This window comes from Buteo buteo, chromosome 10 (genome assembly GCF_964188355.1).
Source record: "Buteo buteo chromosome 10, bButBut1.hap1.1, whole genome shotgun sequence".
In the NCBI taxonomy this organism is placed as follows: Eukaryota; Metazoa; Chordata; class Aves; order Accipitriformes; family Accipitridae; genus Buteo; species Buteo buteo.
The window spans coordinates 16,419,159-16,439,610 of record NC_134180.1 but is presented as its reverse complement, the minus strand read 5'-3'; the positions used below and the strand labels follow the sequence as shown (position 1 = coordinate 16,439,610).

Sequence of the window (20,452 nt, the reverse complement as noted above, 5' to 3'; positions counted from 1 at the left end):
ATAACTTTCATTGCAGTTACCCTGGGCTGATGGAGAATCAAATGTTCCTCATTTCTTCCAACTATTTGAATATTTCTGTGTAGAAAACCATCATATACTCAAGAAGTGAGATGCCTAGTGTTCTTGCATAAGCAATTCCTGAAATCTAAAATTCGGCTTTCATGCACACAGGCTCTCAGAGACAAAAGCACCTAAGCACATGCTTTAGTATAAACTATGAAGCAGATCACTGGTTTCATGGGAAACAAAAGAAAGTTCAGACTCTTTTTTTAAACTGAATTCAGAGAGCCTGCCACTTTCAAGTCCCTGGAAAGATTCCTGTGTATGAAGCTGGTAATGGCCAGTGGATGCTTTAGTGCCTTGAAAACATCTGATACTAATACCAGGGACATAGATACGTTATATTCTCCTTAGTTGGCAAGTATTTCCTTCCTCTGTTTATAACTGCAGTGCACCTATACATCTCATACCATAACCAAGTGCTAAAGCTGGGTATGACACTTGCTACATGTACCACAGCTGCTGTCTCAAAGAAAAATACACAGAATAATTCAACAGTAGAGGCTATTTTTGTCTGTGTGCTGTAGTGACTGGCCCAGCTAAAAAAGCAGGTATCAATGATGAGATGCTATTCATGGAACACTTACCACAGACATAACATACTTACGCTGCTATACAAATATTAACTAAAAAGTCATTATAAAACTCCACCTGATGACTGAATCGTGTGTGAGCAATCAACCTATGCTACTATAGAGAGCAAAAGGTGAACTGTCTGCTTGCTAGTCATAACTGAAAGAACTGAAAGGTCAGTAGTCATCAGTTGGCCTCTGCAAGCAATCATTAATCCCATTAGACCCTCAGATCAAAGATAATTTAGTACTGATGGCTAAGAGAGTCCCTTAATCAAACTAATTCAAGAGCAACGTATCTAAAAGCACGTTTTCCTAGAACTTGGTACTACTTTATTCCAAGTGGAACTGTAGCCTATTAACTTCCAGTCAACCTAGCTCCCAATTTCCAGTGACCTGAACAAAATCAAGCACTCAAAAGTTGGTCTGTTTTTTCTGCACTATTAGTAGGGCCAAAAAGGGATTTTTCTTTTTGTATTTCACTTGTAAACAACTTTTACTTTACACATAGACTGTCATGGTTACTGCTCCCATGACTGAAGAAAGTGGAAGTCTTCATATGCTAGTGGAAATCATATTCTTAGTTCAGAATTACACTGGGGTAGACTGAGCAAGATAAAATTTCTTGGGGGAAATGCAGTTGACAGCTCCTGACTTCACTTCTTACCACACTGCACTGTGATCTGATACCAGAAAGGAAGGAATGCAATAATTCATAATTGACTCCATCACTTCAGGTTACTATGTTAGCTCCATTTCATCGTCAGCAATGGTAAAGTTATATGCAATTAATAATTAAAGAATACCAGCAAATCCTTCATTAATTGCCCTGACTAACATGGTGAACATCAGTTTTCATGTAACAATACAGTGTTAAATCTGATTACACATGGGCATAATTCCTAAATCTAGGAGGAAAAGAGTTTACCCTCACACATTTAAAACAAAAATAAAAATACCCCACACAATTCTGTCTGATAATTTAAAACTTATTTTTGAAATCTGAGTAGCTTTGGCCAATTTGGAGTCTGAGAATTTAACCCAGATTTATATTTGATTTCAGTGCCAGTTTGGGCTAGATTGCAACTTTTTAATTTAAACATACAAACAAGGTAGAAAATTGTACGGTCACCTTCCCTACCTGCTTTTTCCATTTCTTCCTCCAACCCTCTTTCATTCCTAGGCAGAGACAAATGCATATAGAGAGACATGAAAGGACTCACTGGTTACAAAGGTACCTGCTTCACCAATTACACACAGTTTAGATCTCATAGAACACAGCTGAACATACGTAGTTAGGAAAACACTAATATTTAATACACAACATATCTTGGAGATATAATATGGCAACCATCTATTCTGGAGATCTGACAAGACAGCATTTCTGGGAAGAGAAAATTAAAAGAATCTACTTAGCATTAGGATTTACTCTCGTATACAACCCAGATCTATTTATCCTAGAAAAACTCTCAGTGGTAACTGTGGTGATCAAAGATGGCTGCTGAGGGGTGTGATGATAGCCAAAAAGCTAATGCTACAAAGACATCATTCTTCTTGCATACATAAAGTGATTTGGCAGCTCTCGAAAGAATATCTATCCAACTGCCAAAGACACATAACACAAGACAATCTCACGATTAATGTGCTCAAGTCTGTGTCCATTCACTATTGTTCATACAGAGAAATATTGTCTTTAATAATCCTAAATCATATGATGAGCCTAACTTACATCAAAGAACCTCTTATTTCCTATCTGTTAACAAAATCTGAGAAACTGAAGATGGAAAATTATTCTTCTCTAGAGGTTAAGTTGGGAAAAAGTACTGATTCCTTTGCACCCTCTCTACAAAAGGTAAATTCTATTGGCTTAAGACAACAATGTGAAATATTGCTGTAGGAGTTTGTGTAGTTGTTAAAAATATGTTCAAGGTATCCTCTCTGGACTCTTCTAGATTCCTGTCACTAGCATCTCAGTTCAAAATTCTCCTCACTGAACCTCTAGTATGCTCTAAGAAATGCAAAAATGTTACTCATAACAATATCTGTCTTGAGAAAAGTTCTCTTACACCCCAAGCATTCAGCAAAATCTTGGGTGAAGTACAAAAAACAGTACTCATAACAAGAAAGTATTACAAAGAAACAAACAAAAGCCCAACTGACAGAATAAGCAAGCAGATGGATGGAAAAGTAACAAAGAAAGAAAAGCAATGCTATAGTCGAGAAGAATTGCACATAAGTAGAGATGCATAAACTTACTCCTGATCTGGACACTATTTATCCCTTTCTCATGTACACCAACAAGTTTATTAGCTTTTTTTTTTTTTTTTTTTTTAATAGCCTTACTGCACAAGGCACAGCCCACAGCTGGGCAAAGACATGTAAACTTGAAAACTTCGTAGCCATGCCCTCAAGGAATTGAACTGTCCATGGACCTGTAATTGGGACCAGCTACATAGTAAAGAGCTAAATGCCTCTTCAATTCTTTTGAAGCTTGATTTATGCAAGCAGCTTCTACTCCACTCTTCAATGATTCATACAGCAGTCATACAGCACTCCCAACGAACTGCATTACAATGGCTTTAACTCCTTCCCTTAGGCAAATACTATGTAATCTGGTAGAATTTAGTATTTCCTCATATTTTGTTGCACCTCTTTTTTTCATTCCCAGACAGTTCTGACCATGTTATCTGGCTTGATTCCTCAAGAAGAACACACAACAATAGGACATCTTTCTGAAGCACAGCGTGGAATGATCAGTCCAACAGCTTGCCAGGGGAAACTAGACTTTAGGCTCCAAGCAGCTTCTCTGTCCTGCCCAGAACATCAGTCACAACTCAGGAGTCTGGGTATCGTTGACTAATGATCACTATTGTCCCCTGGCAACTATTCTGGACCAATCTGCATTGTACAGTCACTTTCTGCAACAGCAACTTGCAGTTAACTACCTTCCCTTTGTGCCAAAGTTTGCATACCTCTTGTGCATACACATTACTTTTTATAACATCAGTGCTGCTTGCTGACTTGTACCAACACCTCCTGCTGCCAATACCATTCTCAACAATTCTTCTCTCTCATAAAACATTGGTTGGAATTTCTTGTATTATCTCTCAGTAAGTCATATCTTGGCCATGTACGTAGCTCTTATGCACTTTTCAAGTATATGTTAAATGCAACTTAACGTATTTCTGCTTTCCCATGAATTACTTCCAATTAATCTTCATATTCCTGCTTTACTGCTGCTCAAAACAGAACTTATTATTCCAGATTCAGTTTTGCTGTGCTACACAGAAGGGGATTGTGACCACACTGGTCTGTAAGTTTTATTTCCATTCCTTACTCTTATACTTGAAAAAGTCAGTAAAACATTTCTTTTGAACACAAAAAAAAATTAATGCCACTGGTATAACTTCTGCACATGTGATTGATTGATTGATTAGGTGGCAAACCATCAGTCATTGACCTCCTTGTACACTGGCACTGAAGAACATCTCAAAAGGCTTACACTTGCTTTCATTTATTAACTTCCTAAGTTTATAGGAAGGCTTTCTGTTTGATTGGTTGTTAATAAGAGTGCTGAATTGCTACCATCAAAAAAAAACTATTACAAAAATCAGACTTCACTCCAACATATTAAATGGAAAGGTACAGTTTGTATTCACTGCACACAGAAATATAAGTAATAGTTTGAAGATAAATACAAACCATGTCACTGTATGAGCAACACAGTTTCCCTCCTCACACTGATGAGAAGCCTGAGCTACACAGTAAAGGCTAGAGTAGACCAAAATAAGCACAACTGGGATTAGAAAGTACCTCAGTGAATTTAACCTAAAAATGAATTAATTGAATTATGAACAGTAGTTTTTCTGATTTAATTTTTGCCTAGTTTAGAGCAGACTCCATTACACTTAGACCATTTGTATTTATATGTCTGGATTTTCCAGTGGGATTTATGTTGCAGCCGCCAATACAAAATAAATCAAGACTGTATGAAGCAAGAGAGAAACTTAAGATAGCATTGAAGTAGTTAAATGAACCATCTGCAAATCACCGAGCAGCCTACTCAATGTCCCACAGCATGGAATATGGGAGGACATCATTAAGAGTGCTAAGCTTTTACATCAAGCAATATAAAAGGTGTTTATACATTCTAACAGCTGTTGCATAAGCACTTCTGAAGGATAGCCTGCAGGTTTCCTCCTGAATATTAAAGAAAATTTCATAATGAATTGAATCATGTTAATAACCTAAAGAACTTAATTGAACATGTGGTGCATTGATTTGTGTACTAGAGGTGACTTAACAGACTTGGGCTCTTGTCTCCATTCTGCTGATGAGTCACATAAAGAAAAGCATAGTTTTTGTCTGTCATGGTTTAACCCCAGCCAGCAACTAAGCACCACACAGCTGCTTGCTCACTCCCCACCAGTGTGATGGGGGAGAGAATCAGAAGAGCAAAAGTGCGAAAACTCATTGGTTGAGACAAGACAGTTTAATAGGTAAAGTAAAAGCCACATGCACAAGCAAAGCAAAACAAGGAACTCATTCGCTACTTCCCATCGGCAGGCAGGTGTTCAGCCATCTCCAGGAAAAGCAGGGCTCCATCATACATAACAGTTACTTGGGAAGACAAACGCCATCACTCTGAACGTCCCCCACTCCCTTCTTCTTCCGCCAGCTGTATACGCTGAGCATGACATCACATGGTCCGGAATATCCCTTTGGTCAGTTGGGGTCAGCTGTCCCAGCTGTGTCCCCTCCCAACTTCTTGTGCACCCCCAGCCTGCTCACTGGTGGGGTGGGGTGAGAAGCAGAAAAGGCCCTGGCTTTGTGTAAGCACTGCTCAGCAGTAACTAAAACATCTCTGTATTATCAACACTGTTTCCAGCACAAATCCAAAACATAGCCCCATACTAGCTACTGTGAAGAAAATTAACCCCATCCCTGCAAAACCCAGCACATTCTCACACACAAAGTGAGAAAATGACAATACTTATGTGCTTTCTCATCTAGTAATGAGAAGTGCAATATAAAAACTAAGCACAATGTTATTTATAAACTGACACCTTAACAGAAAAGATCCAATAAGGTTATTGAAAAACACAGTAATTTTGACATTTTGTGTCTAAAGCTCATTTACCAACATTAAACCTTACTTTAATGATAACTCAGAATATTATGACAAGCTAACTTTCAGTTACCTAACACTTTCTTAAGCTCCTTATTTATGATATCTTTGTTAAAACTGTAGTAGCTACTTGAGCTAAAAGCAGTATCATTAGACCTCTGGGATTTGCATTATATTATACAGACCATTAACTTGATTTTAACTTCTTTTACTCTTTCAGCCACAGATTTGCCCCTTTCCTGCAGAGTGGTGCCACTAACCAACATCACTGCCATAAATTCATCCTTCTCTTTCTAATTTACCACATTTGTGTTAGGAACATTTTGTCTTCAGTATTGCAGCTGAAACAGCCTCTGGCTTAGTACCACATATACAGAAAATGTGAAACTGCCTTCTGAGGAAGATTAAATATTAGACAGTTTTTCTGAAAATTAATAAATAAGTTTGAACCCATTATGATGCACTCCTACAATGATTACTAAACAAGTATAAAGCATAATTCATTTAGATAAAGCAAGTTCATGGGAACCAAACTCATCCTCAGTATAAATCCAGTCAAAGTCCATGGAGTTACACCAGGAATTCAGCTTTTGACCTATGTTTCCTAAATGCATGAAAATACAATAAACACTTTCTTATGAATAAGGCATTTAGTCATTAGAAATCTAGGTGACACTTCCAGGCATGACTGTCAGTTTGACTCAGTAATTCCCTGCATCAGTATTACTACCAAGCTAACTTGGAGAATAAAACTCCTTTCAGAACAAATTGTCAGCTCACTTTTAGGACACTGAGATTAATTACAGGCTTTGACATCAATTTGTAGATCTTTAAACTGGTCAGTGATTTGCTACAGCAAATGCCTCTGGCTGCAGAGTGTAAAAACAAAACACCTCTCACAACATGCATCTGACTCAAAATTTTCCCAATATAATTGCAATTCTTTTTATGGTGAGGATATGAACTATGATTCATATGATATCCCACAATCCTTTCTTCATAACACATTGTTTGAACAAGCACAAATGATTTGTAGGTTGTCACTGCTGATTCTCTAGGGAACAATCTATTTCGACTGCATGATGCTAAACATCTGCCATAGACTTTTGAATTTTGAGAATACTACATTTGTAATAGCCTTTCTAACATATATGAGAAATATATGGCCATAAGTAAAAGCTATTAAAATGCTTCTGTTTTCACCTTCCTCATGAATACTTCTGCTGGGGACACATTAGAGGTTCACAATATGTATACATATATTATGCATGTTTTGTAATTCAAGTTATTACATGACTTTTCATTTTCTGTGCACAGACAAGGATTTCAAGGATCTGACAAGGATCTCATTCTGAGGAACTCTCAACTCTCTGACCAAATTAGGAGATGAAGGAAAGGAAAGAAGGACTTTGCAGGACAAGATCTGGCATTCCCACAAATTTTTCAGATGCTACTTCATCACTCTAAATATTATTCACTACCTAAATCATAATAACATTAATGGACTCTCACCATAAACTTCCACAAGTAAGATCTTCCCTGTGGATTCTTCTGGGTTTGTGAAAGTATAACATTTCCTGTTGTCATGTAAGGAGAGTTATTACTACCAATGTGATGAGGCAAAGCATGTGCAAGGATGCCTACAAGTTTACAGAAACTCTCTTCTCTTATGATTGGGTTTTATTTGCAAGGCCCATAGCATCTAATGACTCTGCAAGGTGTGAGAAGTTTGGTTTAAAAGACCACAGGCTGTATTTTGAAAGGATTTGTAATTAAGCCTTGAGAGCATACATTGGCAGGAAAGAGGCCTCTAGTGACTAACTATCCCAACCTGTGCACAGAGGCACACTTGAACAGGGTGCTTCATCTCCAAGATATTAAAAAAAAAAAAGATCAGTTAGAGAACAGCAAGCTTCTTTAGGCAATAAGGCATGAACTACCAACAGCAGTTAGGCTGAGGATATCAGGATGTCTGTATTCTTAACTTGCAACTCTTCCCTTGTGAACTAGCTGCTTAATTCTAGTTTTAAGCTCAGGAAGGACTATTTCTGGAACAGCAGCTTTATTATGAAAGACCTGTAAAACTTTTGCATTCAAATTATATTGAAATGGAAAGGTAGCTGAATACTGTTAGTTTCCATTGCAAATTTTAGCCTAAATAGATAAAAGATTTTAAAACAAACAAACAAACAAACAAACCCCTTCGCTGTGAAATTTTCATGAGACAGAGTTGTATGGTTCCCACAAAATGTAACTTCTTTTAATTTAGTCCATGGGAATAAAACTTCGTATGCATTTGATACAATAGATGTATCAATGCATGTCATTAGATTACCTGCACAACAAAACTGCCTGTGAAATTTCCAATGAACAGAATGTAAAGCAGATACAAAATAATGCCTCTCTATTAAAGGCAGGATTTAAACCTACCCTTTCTCTTCAGAAATACACCATGATTAATTCCTGCCATAATGCTATTGCTTCTGTTACTGGTTGGAAAAATCTACTTGGTTTAACAAGATTTTTTTTTTTATTGCAGTACCTTTCATTTTATTCTAAGTATGTATTACTCTGTGTACTTGGAAAAATCTTCTAATTTTTTCTTAAGTTCATTGAATTAAAATGAGAAAGCTACCACTGAGCTGCTTTTCCTTCCAAAATACTGTTCTCTACAGAGTTGAAAGCTTACTCTACATAGTTTCTCTCTGAAAATGAGGACTTTACTAAGTCTTAATAACTTCCCAATCTTTTTCTTACTTGAAAGCCACATTGAGTATCTTATTACACAATATAATAACAAGAACTGAAAAGAAAACATTCCATAGAGACTACAGCACATATGGTTTCAATACTGGTTACCTTGACATTCTTCCTGTCTCCTCAAACTTTTAAGTAATATGTTCTTATGAGATAGTCAAATCTCACTCAGCTCCTTTTATACTTTGATATTCTGAAAGTCTTACACATTGAAGCTGTAAGTATGGGGTAAATCTGATTTGATCTGGGTGCCAGTATTATACCTGTGATGTTCTAAAGCTCTTCTCCATTATACAGCTAGATATTGAAAAATGAATTAGTGCTAATTAAATAGATTCATCTCATTTTACTATTTGTTTTAGCATGAAAATTCACATTTTATAATGGATCTTCACATAGCATCCTCTCCTTTCAGAAATGCTAAGCACTTGCATTTGAAGTCAGTGGAAGTTATGAATGCTCCATGCATCTGAAAAGCAATCCCTTGATTTTATGAGCATATTCGGCACCATCCATTAGAAAATTAAGTAAATACATCATCACATTATTGTTCTTCTTGCACTTTGAGGCCTGATAATGCCCTGTGTCAGGGGTTAAGATTTCTTCCTACCATTATGACTAGAATTTTAATATTACTGTAGCATTCAAGGGTCCTGATCTTGCATAAACACAGAAAGACATATTCTTATTTTGTGTAAAAAATATATGAACAAACTCCTAGCACTGCTATAAAAATCTCAGCCAATACTTTCTCTGCTGTCACCTTCATCAGCAGCATCCAGGGTGATTATCACTCAAGTAAAAAGGTTGTCACAGCAATAGCAGGTCCAGCCTAGAGTAGGGCATGACATATTAAACTAGCAAATTAAACACAGTCCTAGTAAAGAGGTTTTCTCATATTCAGGAATGCCAAATCCAGCTATCAGTGTGATAAAGTATATTAAAGCCCCACAAATTCCATTTGCTATAAGACTTCATGCATTTTGTCATTTGGAGTATCTTGTGTCATTAATGTTCTAACCAGCACTTTGTCTGTCAGAGTGTCTGCCTGGTAAATGGTGACGGCTATTCAGTGTGGATCTAGAGATGCAAGTTCCAGCATAATCATAGTAACAGGATTTCTAAAGACGGCATGCACGTGCAAAAGTTTTGATGAACTGTCCAACCTGGAGGGGAAACATGGCCTTTATCTAATGTGCCTGATAAAGAAGCTCAGAAAACAATTGCTTCTCTTCCCATGTAACCAGCACGATCTGCAGGTAGTTGCAATGATTTATACATTGAATTGGGAAATTAAATCAAGATAAGCTTTCCAGCTCTTCCTTCAACTTCCTGAGTAGCAATTCACAGAGGTCAAACCGTATCTGCAGGGCACTTAGTAAACAGCCCTCTTAGAACTGCCTCTGCAGTGGAACAAACCCAGAAACAAATATGGAAGAGAATCCATGCAAAGATGGCACTTTTTTCCCTATTGCTTTGCTTTAGGTGAAACTCCTGCCTTCCATGAGCTTGAAGAGGCTAAAAGTTTGCACTAAGTCTGGTCTCTCAGGAACAAAACAGAAATGAGAGTAAAAATAGGAGGAAAGTAAAGTTAAAAGGTCATTCACTTTTTTTTTTTCTTTTTTTTTTGGCTATGAACACAAAGGGTTTTTCTATCTCAACCTATTACATCCATAAACTACTGTGTTATGTTTTTTTCTAATTTGTTCCAGCAGGAAAAAAGGAAAAAAAGTCATTCAATAATTCTGAGTTGTTTCTAGTATTCTAACAAGTTTCACTTGTCTGTGAGAAATATAATTAATAATAATACCCTACATTTATCTAAGTCCCTTCAGCTTTTGACACGTCCTTCTTTGGAAAGTTTACAACTTGTAATTCCAAGGTACCAAATGTATCAGAAATAGACATATGACAACTTCCCAGAAAAGTGGAACATTTATATATTTATGTAGCTATATATAATACTTATATATTAGTAATAAACATATCTATTACTAATTATGCATATGATGCTTAAATATGTACAAGGCCTCCAAAGAAGCTGTACTTGATCCATACCCTTTGACAGATGGATAGAAACACACCTGTTTGTACCAGGAATAAAAACAGGAACATGATTTTATAGAACTCTAGAAGTTACATATGTATCATCACACAACTAGATTTATCTGGCTTTCCTTGCACTTTCACTACATAAAATTTTACCCATCTTGCTGTCAAAGTCATTGCTGGACTGGTTTTCTGTCATTCATTCCTGCTATCAGATTAAGAAACAGTTTTGATTGTCTAAATTCTTCAGCTAAATACCCATTAATTCTTAGATCAGCAGTTGCTGTTAAACTTTCCAAAAAATGGTTAATCATTCCAAATAGAAACACACTGCAAGACATGAAAGTCTTTTCTTCATAGAAAAGGGATTTAATCAAGTTGTGTAGTTGTGCTCACAGGCCTAAGCAAATTCTTGGTATTGAAATATTACATAAATATACATTATGCTTTATAAACTGAAAAATTCTAAATTTAAAGACAAAGTCATCATTTAATTTATTTCTGAATATTACTCCCAAAAACATCTTGGAGCTCAATGGAGCTTAACTTTGGAATGCAAACAGGAAATTGAAGTTGAAACTAAGTACCCGACAGATAATGTTGGTAGAATTTTGAAATATATGCATATGCATACACAGCCCTTGCAATATGCCCTAGTAGGTCTTGTTAATTCTACCTACAATATAGGAATGCTGCTGGATTCCATACTGACATAATGTTTTGCATAGTTACAATTAATTACTATTAAGTTATCCTTTCTAATATTCCTGTTGGTTTGGAGACAGTCCTATCCTACAGACTGATGATCCTTGTTTACTCATACCTCTGTCATTTTTCATCTGGATTACAGAAGTTCAACAAACCAAAATAAGGCACAAATAACCCTTAGGAAATTCTATCCAGGAAAACTGTCATCCTCCTCTGTTGTTGGACAGGCTGCACAATCACACCAGACCTATCCTGAATCTTTTTATATACTCTACACAAGATTGTCATAGAACATAGATTCAACTTCAAAGCCTAGTCATGCCTTCAGATTATTCAACAGCCTGGACCAAATGCATCAATTAATCAGCTGCTTGTGGCTGAAGGCTGTGATAGACCTATCTAATCCTCAGCCACCATAAACAAAGCAGGAGACCAAACTTTCTCAGGAGTCACACTAAAGCTGTGGGACCAGCTGCTGCAAAGCCATGTATGATATGCATGATTAGAAAGCTGCTCCCCACAAATTCTCTTATCTAACACAAAACAGTATGCATACCTACAAAAAAACCCTTGCTCTCAAAAGATGAGCCAAAAAGCAAAACCCTTTAAAAAAAGCCCTTTGTATTACAAAAGCTGTTCTGCCCTGTAGAAAATAGTGAGAAAATAAACTACCTGTGGCCGATCTTCATTCTGTTTTTCATCAGTGACTTATGGAAGTGATCCCAAATGCTGTAGAGATGAAGCAGTCAGAATCTGAGAAAATGAGAAAATATTGTGAGGAAAGACTGAGGAAGGACTCTCCCCAGACAGTGTTTTGTTTCAAAGTCTTGCTCAAACTAGGAAATTATTAACAGAAAACATTAATCTAAATAACCCATTTTTCAGTACATACAATAATGAAGACTGCGTACAAGAAGATAAACAAATTAATGAAGTCAAAAGTGCTTATGAAACTTAATGCAGTGCCTTCCAGTTTCAAACACTACCTTTCTCAATTTCATGACCTATCCAGAGATGGTCATCTCATTCCTTGATACATCTCTAAATTTCTGCCAGAGGGTATTACATATTTCTGTTTTGTTTCATTTTACTATGTGCTGTTGAAACAAGACTAAAATTACCTATACTTTCTCAAGCACCCAGAACAGTTTTTCCTCTTTTACATAAAGTTGAACGTAGTCTTTGGGAACTGACAGAGAAGCCAACAAATACAGGATAACTCTCCCCAACCATCAAGAGCCAAGGAGAGCTAATAATGAGCCACACTCACTGTTACCTTTACAGATGTATATGAAGTGCATTTTTAACATATGTGTTACATGGGGTTAGAAAAGAGTTCAAATCTCAGTACTACCTGTCTGCAGGAAGAAGTTCATTTATTATAGCTAAGTGATTTGATTAAGAAATTTGTTTACAGTCAATTTAAGTGTGATACCCATCACTAGCTGCTATATTCATCTTTGGTAAAATATCGTTTACTGTCTTGCCAGATGAAAACTCTGTCTAGCTATGCCTATGGGATATCAGTATTTCAAAAGCATCTGTGTACGTCAAAATAAGGCAAAATTATAGTAGCTAACAGTGTTCTAGAAGCATTAGAAACTATTATCATAATTATAAATTTGCAAAATTATAGTAAAAATGGAAATAAAATACAAATAGTTGAATTTCAAAATAATTTTACTTTCTGATGTATTTTGGCCTTGCTCTGATACAGGGACAGCTTTTAGGATAGTATTGAACACTGCAAGCATGAGAACACAGTTCAGAACAGCCCTGATTGCCCAACACGATCTATATTCTTGGGCAGGAGCTGTGTGTTTCATACATTATTCACAACTTGCTGCAGTCATTCAGCAAGGTCAGTACATGCCCTACCATACAGTAATGGAAAAAGATGATGTATATTTAGGGATTAAGACAATACAAAAATGTGAGCTGTTCTCTGCATCAATTTCAAAGTCTCGAGTTGCTTTTGAAGCCTGGTTCTGTGTTTAGTTAAAATAGATACTTAATAACAACCTGCAAGTGACAGGTGGATTTAGTGGGTTCATCTGACTGATGGGGGTTACTATTTGTATCCCCTACCAGCTCCATGCAGTTAATAACAAGAATAACCAACTATACCACAGTTATAAATCAAGATCCATTCACATACCAGGCTTTAACTTCACAACATGCTATATGTTTATTTATACTTCAATCCACTTTTATCTGATTTCCCTCTCCAGTGTCTTTTGCTATTGTAGGGCTCATTCTAACCTCGGGCACTCTTTCCTTATTCTCCTATCAGCTTAGATTTATGCATATTCTTCTCTGGGATCACCAAAGCATTTTCTGTTATCTTCCCAAGTTCAAGAGAATTCCAATCTGCCTCTCCTAGTTTCTTCCAAGTCTCACTTTCTGCCATGGCTAACAGGAGTACAGTTTTCTTTACCTGCCACGACATCTCAACTTTGACTTAGATGGAAAATCCTTAGGGGTGAAGGGATAACGTGATGTCACTGGCAGTTTCGGAGTGAGGATTCTGCTACCAAAGGAACCAATTACCATCATTTTCTAGTATAGTTTCACTGTGATGAGAAATAACAAGAGAAAGGTAGCTGCTGCATAAATGACCAATTACATAACACTGATGGAACAAGAAACGTTTGTATTCCTCACTTCTAACATTAATACATTTTGTTAAAGTATCTTTTCAGTACCTCTTTAAGAAATTACAAAGCATAAAAGAGGACAGACACTTTTACATGGCTTAACCAGCATGTTTAGCACAGACTGCGTGTCACCATTTAATAATAAGCCATTTGAGCTTATTTGAGGTTTCAGTGGAATGTTGAAGTGAGCCTGAGGTACTCAAAGGCATTCTGCAGACTATACCAGAAGGCATTTTTATTCAGAGGTTTCTGGGATTATCGCATGAGTCATCTCTTAACTGATAAGCAAACTTTTAAAATAAATGAGAGAAATTTACTGGAGTTAGCATGACAATAGAGACAAGCAAGAAAAATAAACCACATCCTCCACTTAAGCTGCCTCCCATCTTTTTCTTCATGATGAACTTCTGGTAAATGCAGTTTTACAGAACATTGTACTATATGAATTCCTCCAGGACTGATTTAGAGATTGTATATTAATGCTTTGCAATTTGTAGAAAGACTACAAAAGAACTGAGACACTATAGACTTTGGAGCATTAAGTTTTTTGTGTGACCTAACATTGGCTATTATTCTGAACTAACTTTTTCATAGGAAATATGTTAGTTGCATATTTTAAGTTTTAAAACAAAACAAAACTTTGATTGCAAGCACACTACCACCACTAAATTTTCCATTAGATTGTTTTCTAGTGTTTTTTACAGACCTGATAAGTAATTCTGCACTGATTTTAATTTTAAAAGACTTCAAAAGATAAAATTTCCATTAAAACTTCTCTTGATATAGCAATGGTGGTCAGGGATTTCCCTGCTATTTGTTTCCACAATTTAATTCTTCATTATTGTATAAACATTTATATTCTCCTAATAAAGCCTGCAGAGCTAACTCTTCAGGCATTCTACCACCAAATAATCTGTAAAGATGTATTCTAGTTTTAGTTAAACTGACTTAAATCTGGAAGGAGTTTACCGACAGCCTTTACTTATATTTTGTACAGATTTTACCCTACCATAATGATTTTAAAAGCCTTCTTAGATACACTAAATCATTCTAGTTTTATCTAAAGTGCATTTCATTGAAACAACAGAGTTTGTATTCAAGGTGCAAGTGTGAGTAGAACTGATATTATTTATATACAGACACTCAACAGTCCATTTCATTTGCTCTTTCTGTTCTCAGAGGGTAAGATCCACCTATGTTCAAAGATCCATGGTAAAACCTACACATTATTTATAACATATCCAAAATTAGATGCACTGCAATATAAACAAGAGGGAGGGAAAAAAGCCCAAACAATGTAAGAAATTAGAAATAACATTTTTGCAGATCCAAACAATGTGCTGAAATTAGATCATGCAAATAAATGCCAGTGCAATTCCAAATAAGATAAGCATCAAGCAAAAAGGAGAAAATAAAAATAATTCAAAGTTTCTTTAGATTACCCCTTTACTTTTATATTATTATTCCCTACTATTATTAGTCCTGCAAGTTTAATTAGGAAAGGCATGTTGGTATCAGTGCAAGGTTTTGAGAATATGACATAATCTGATGTGAAATCTTAAAAAATACAATCTTTATTTTTCAGGCCAGTTATTTCTCCACAATATTCCACTGCATTTTATGTTTATATTTTATTGGCAATTCAACTGCAATTTTGAAGTAATAGTAAAACAAAAAGGAAGCATTTATCATTTAAAATAAAAATCAAAGTTTGTTTCAAATATTTCCCTTCATTTCTGTTTACTTGTTTTACCTTAATTTGTGTTCTGTGTGTAGACACTGAAATGTACAACTGAAATATTTCCTACAGGACAAAGTCAAAATATGACTATATGAATTCTAATGGATTAATGTATCTTTTATCATCTAGTTCAAAAAGGCTTCCTACAAAGACTCCTAAAGACTAGATAAGAACATATTTTTAAAAATTTTAAAACATCCCCAGTACTAGTATGCTAGAGAGTAGAATTGAGAATAGAATTTATTTCATGAAAATGAATAGTGACCCTAAAAGACAATTGTTTTATTTTATATAATTTGGTAGATAACATCAAAAGAATACTAAGCTGTCACTGCATGATTGTCTCCAGCTGATATATAAAACAAGGAAATAGGTTTATTTTCAAAGCAGGGGACGCTGATGTTGTGACTATATTCTTTCTTAATCATTTTATTTCTGCCATATACAATGACTTACATTGTTCTTACCATTTCTTTAATGAACAAATACTGGAGCAGTAAAGTGACACTTGCCCATTGCTGTCTTGTGTCCTGAATGATGTACAGAACACAACCATAATGGGTGTTTCAGTCTTTTGTAGTCTACCTGATTCAAAAAATTACTTTTTAAGTTCCTTGTGTAGTGTTGTAATGTGCCTGCTCTGCCTAGATGAAGTTGGGGGGAGAGTGTAAGGGTGGTTTTCTTTTAATTCTTTACCCCAAATACAGATCAGCTCTCCAAAACTTTGGTGGATTAGATAAATGTCTTTTGGTGAACTAAAGTAATCATCTTCAAGCAGTAAGCCCATGATTTCTTTGGAAAAGAGAGAAGGAGAAGATGTAAATCTAAATAACTGTAGGTTAAACTGATGTCTGCAAAAGTAATTTCTACATTTAATCCATCTATCAGTGCTGCAGATGTTTTATTAACTTGGGGAAATACCTATGACAGCATGCTATTTTTCCAGACAGGAGACTCCTGAATGAAGGACAATGTGAGAAAGACTGATGGATAGGATTATGTGTGTCACTGAAGGAAAAAAAAAAAATTAGAGAGGATAAGCAAAAGGTTATTAGCTTAGTATGGACCTAATCAAGAACTGAGGTGGGGCAGGGGATTTACTAAACAGAATTTTCTTTCATGATTTTTTCAGTTGAGAGTTCTCCACGGTAGCCTTTCCTGTCAGTTACACAGGGAGTGAAGAGGTCCAAGATAAATTCCTAGCAAGCAGGCTCACTGGCTCTCTCATGAACTAGAATCACCCAGGAGGTGTTGAAGACATCACCTTTGCATTCCAACATCCATTTCTGAGGACATCACTGATGATAACGTACCAGATACCATTATTATGCCACACAACCATCTGACTCCAAACAGTAACACCCCATTCCCTAGAATTTCCATTCAACTCTTAAGCAAACTTCTAGTTAGAATAACAAAATCAGCTTTGCTTTTCCGGGATTCCAACTTCAGTCCAACCAGAAGTCTAAATAAACACTTCACTTACATAAAAGAAAATGCTTCATAAAACATAACAAAATCCAGCACAGTTTACCATGACTGGCCCACCCTGATTCATATAATTTGAATATTTGCAATTAAAGAGGCTCATTTACAAAAATTATTTTTAAATGCATCAGACTCCAGTGACAGTGTCACAATATTCTAAAATAAACAAAACCAACGCATACACATATAAACATATAACTAGATATAACACAACATTATATAGTAGGAAATGTACTTGTCGGAAATATTGTATCATAAACTGACACATTTGGCCTTGTCACTCTGTTGGTTATCACCCTAAATTACTTGCTATTTCAAGGCATTTAACAACTTATATTCCTTATTCACACTGCCATTCGTCTAAAAGGAAGAAAGCTGTGATTGTAAAAGATGCTTCAAGTGAGCAGGCCACTCACTCCAGTAACAGGAGTGAGCCCTCAGGAAGCAGGAAAAATAAGGTATGTATCCCTCAGGTTTTGACATATTTCACTTTTTGTAAAATCCTCTTTCTCTTGGAGACGACGCAAATTTTGGGAAATTTATAATCAGAATAAAATATGGAAATTCACAAACAGAACATAATGAGAATGCCTGTTTGCATTTGCAACAAAAGGAATTAGTTCCATACCTTGACATATTAGCCCCAGGAAAGAAAGAATACTATTCAGTCTGATTGTCAGATCTGTCTGCAGTAAAGCTCACTGTCAGGTATGCAATGAGCTCACAGGGACATGTGTTCCCTCACTGTCTTCCAGCAGGATTATCTGAGGTCATGCTAATTGGACAAGCAGAAAGTTCTAAACATCTACCTGTACTCACTCCATATGACTGTAACCAGGGGTGACTGAAAACTAACTGATTTTAACCGGCAAGTGGCTACCAAGTGTTCTGGGGTTTTTCCTAAAAAAAGAAACTGAGAGCACATGAAGGAAAATTTTCCTTTGTGATTTCAGGTATTTGTAGGATTGAAGAATTTGAGGGCTAGGTGAAGCAATAGGGAATTTGTTGCCTCTTTACAGTTTTGTCTTTTTTAGCTTTTGGTTCATAATATTGAGGTATTCATTCCCTTTTTTTAGGCTAAAAGAAGCATTATTTTAAAAAAACAACACACAATGACAACAAAAAAACCCAAAACATTTGGGAAAGCTGCTATTCAAAAGACAGTGATATAAACCACAGCATGAGATAGCCCAGCTGAGAAACAGAAAAATTACCAATAATTATGGGGGTAGGTAAGAAAACTAAAAACTGGGAGGAAAAAATAATGCTACAAGGATTAGTCATAGGAAGTACTGAGGTGAAGAGCTAAAAATGTATTTGCTGTGCTTAGACACAAAATATGTGTCTGAAGGTGATATCAAAGCTGTGTTTGCTCTAAATCTCATTTAGCAATCATCAAGCAAAAGGAATATAGAATGATCTCATTTTAAAATGTGACAGAGTTCAGGACACTCCATGGTTTAAAGAAGCTTTGAGTTAGATACAGATGAACAAGTCTAAGCAGATAAAAAATACTTCTACTCCTTTGTGGAGCAGCCCCTTCCCTATGTCTTTACCATTCCTTTCTATGTAAATATCTTTATAATGTGCTTTAGGAGAGGTTGTAATTAAAACAAACCAAGCAGAGTCAAAACAGTTACTATCTTACCAGCTTACAACACAGTTAAGTAAAATAAGTGATGAGCCTAAGGCTAGTAATTTGTATTTATTAAATAAGAGCACTGCATGTGAGATACAATGAAACAAGCAGTAAGGCAAACAATAGAATATTGTTTCAGAGTATTAAAATATTCAGTTAGAGGTGATGCTTTCAGACATCTGTATTAGAAATATACAGAGCTCAAACAAACATCTGGTTCTGAATTTTATCTCTGTATCCATAAATACACACTTGTTTCATGGGAAGCCCTTTTTGTATGGATCCAGGCAAGGCTTTTGCTAGCTATGAAACATATACTAGATTAGTTTCTATTATTATTCATCTAGGGTGTAAAGTAGCTGTTTGTTCTGTAAGGATATAGGAGGCTGATTCAAATGCCAACAGACCAGCCCATGCTGAAATCATAGTGCCTTAGATGCTCCAAAAGCCATACACCAGCAAGTTAAAGCCATGTAGTCCAAAACTTCAGTAGTGTAAGGCACTTAGTACAAGCCCATAGAAAGTAAAAATGCAATACTTCATACTTTAATGAGATCATGAAAGGTAGGAAATATGCAGGAAGAGAAGACAAAATGGCCATTCTTTTCTTGTGACGTAATGAACAAGAAGGTCCAGAATTCAAATTACAATGAGAAGTTAGCAGCACCCAGTGATCCTCAAGGCCTCAGTTTTCTCTTTTGCCCTCCCCAGTCAGCTCATCTGAACAGCCTCTGCTTGACGGGGGGTAGAAAGGAGGGGAAATATTTTTTCCTTCAGGAGTGAAGCTCTTTCTCTGCTTGAACCCAGGGAGCCCATGAAGACCTCCCATGAGGTGTCCCCCTAACTATTATAGAGAATCCTTTGGCAATCTCTGCTCTTCCCAGACACTGACATGAACTGAGTATGTACCATTTTTTAAAGAACAAGTATCTAAAAATTTTACATTAGAAAAGCTTAGATTGAGGGAAAATAAAAATTTTCTCACAGACTACATTTGCTAGCTATGAAAATAAATGAAGAAAAAGATGCTACAGTGCTGTAGCAAGAGCAGAGGCCTGTCGCACTCATAAAGTAGAAATATATTAAGCAGGATACAATTAATATTTGCTTTTCTTGAATTGAGGCATAGGTATTCTAAATTAACATAAATGTACACTGCCATTGTGTATAAGCATTTTGTAACACAGTTAAGTGTAATATATAACAACAAAAGGGGCAAGGAATATAGAAACACCAGCAGTGTGAGAGGAAAAATAGGGAAGAATGATTCCATCTTCCCTCAGCAAAGAGCTTTATAGCCTGACCATCTCAACCTCAGTGACTAAGACCAAGGACCACATCCATTGGCTGCTACTACACAGCTCTGTGGTACTACCATTAATTTAGGATAAGTTTGTTAATAAGAATTGACTGCTTTGAAGTGGTGCTAATGATTAATAATGTTTAAGAAAAAAACACTGGCAATATGTATTGTTACTAAATGTCAGTGTAGTATAGTTCAGCTTTGAAGCTTCAAAATGGCCCAATTTATCAGATTCTAAATATTCTCATTGCTGCAATCTCTCACTCTTATTCTCTAACTTGCATATATTTACAATCACTTGCAGCTGAGCAGGTAAGAAAAACATTGCTGCAAAATAACCTGTGAAAATA

At 36.0% G+C, this 20,452-nt stretch overlaps 1 long non-coding RNA gene across 6 annotated transcripts in view; it reads right to left on the bottom strand.

Moving 5' to 3' along the window:
• The window catches only part of LOC142035459 (uncharacterized), an 86,388-nt gene that overhangs the window by 30,932 nt on the left and 35,004 nt on the right, over positions 1–20,452 (bottom strand). For 4 of the 6 annotated variants that reach the window (XR_012651885.1, XR_012651888.1, XR_012651889.1 and 1 more), the window contains one exon: positions 11,947–12,027. This is a non-coding gene — a long non-coding RNA (uncharacterized LOC142035459). Of the gene's footprint in view, positions 1–1,773; positions 1,812–11,946; positions 12,028–20,452 lie in introns of all 6 variants that reach the window. The other 2 variants (XR_012651887.1, XR_012651884.1) reach the window with 1 other exon arrangement.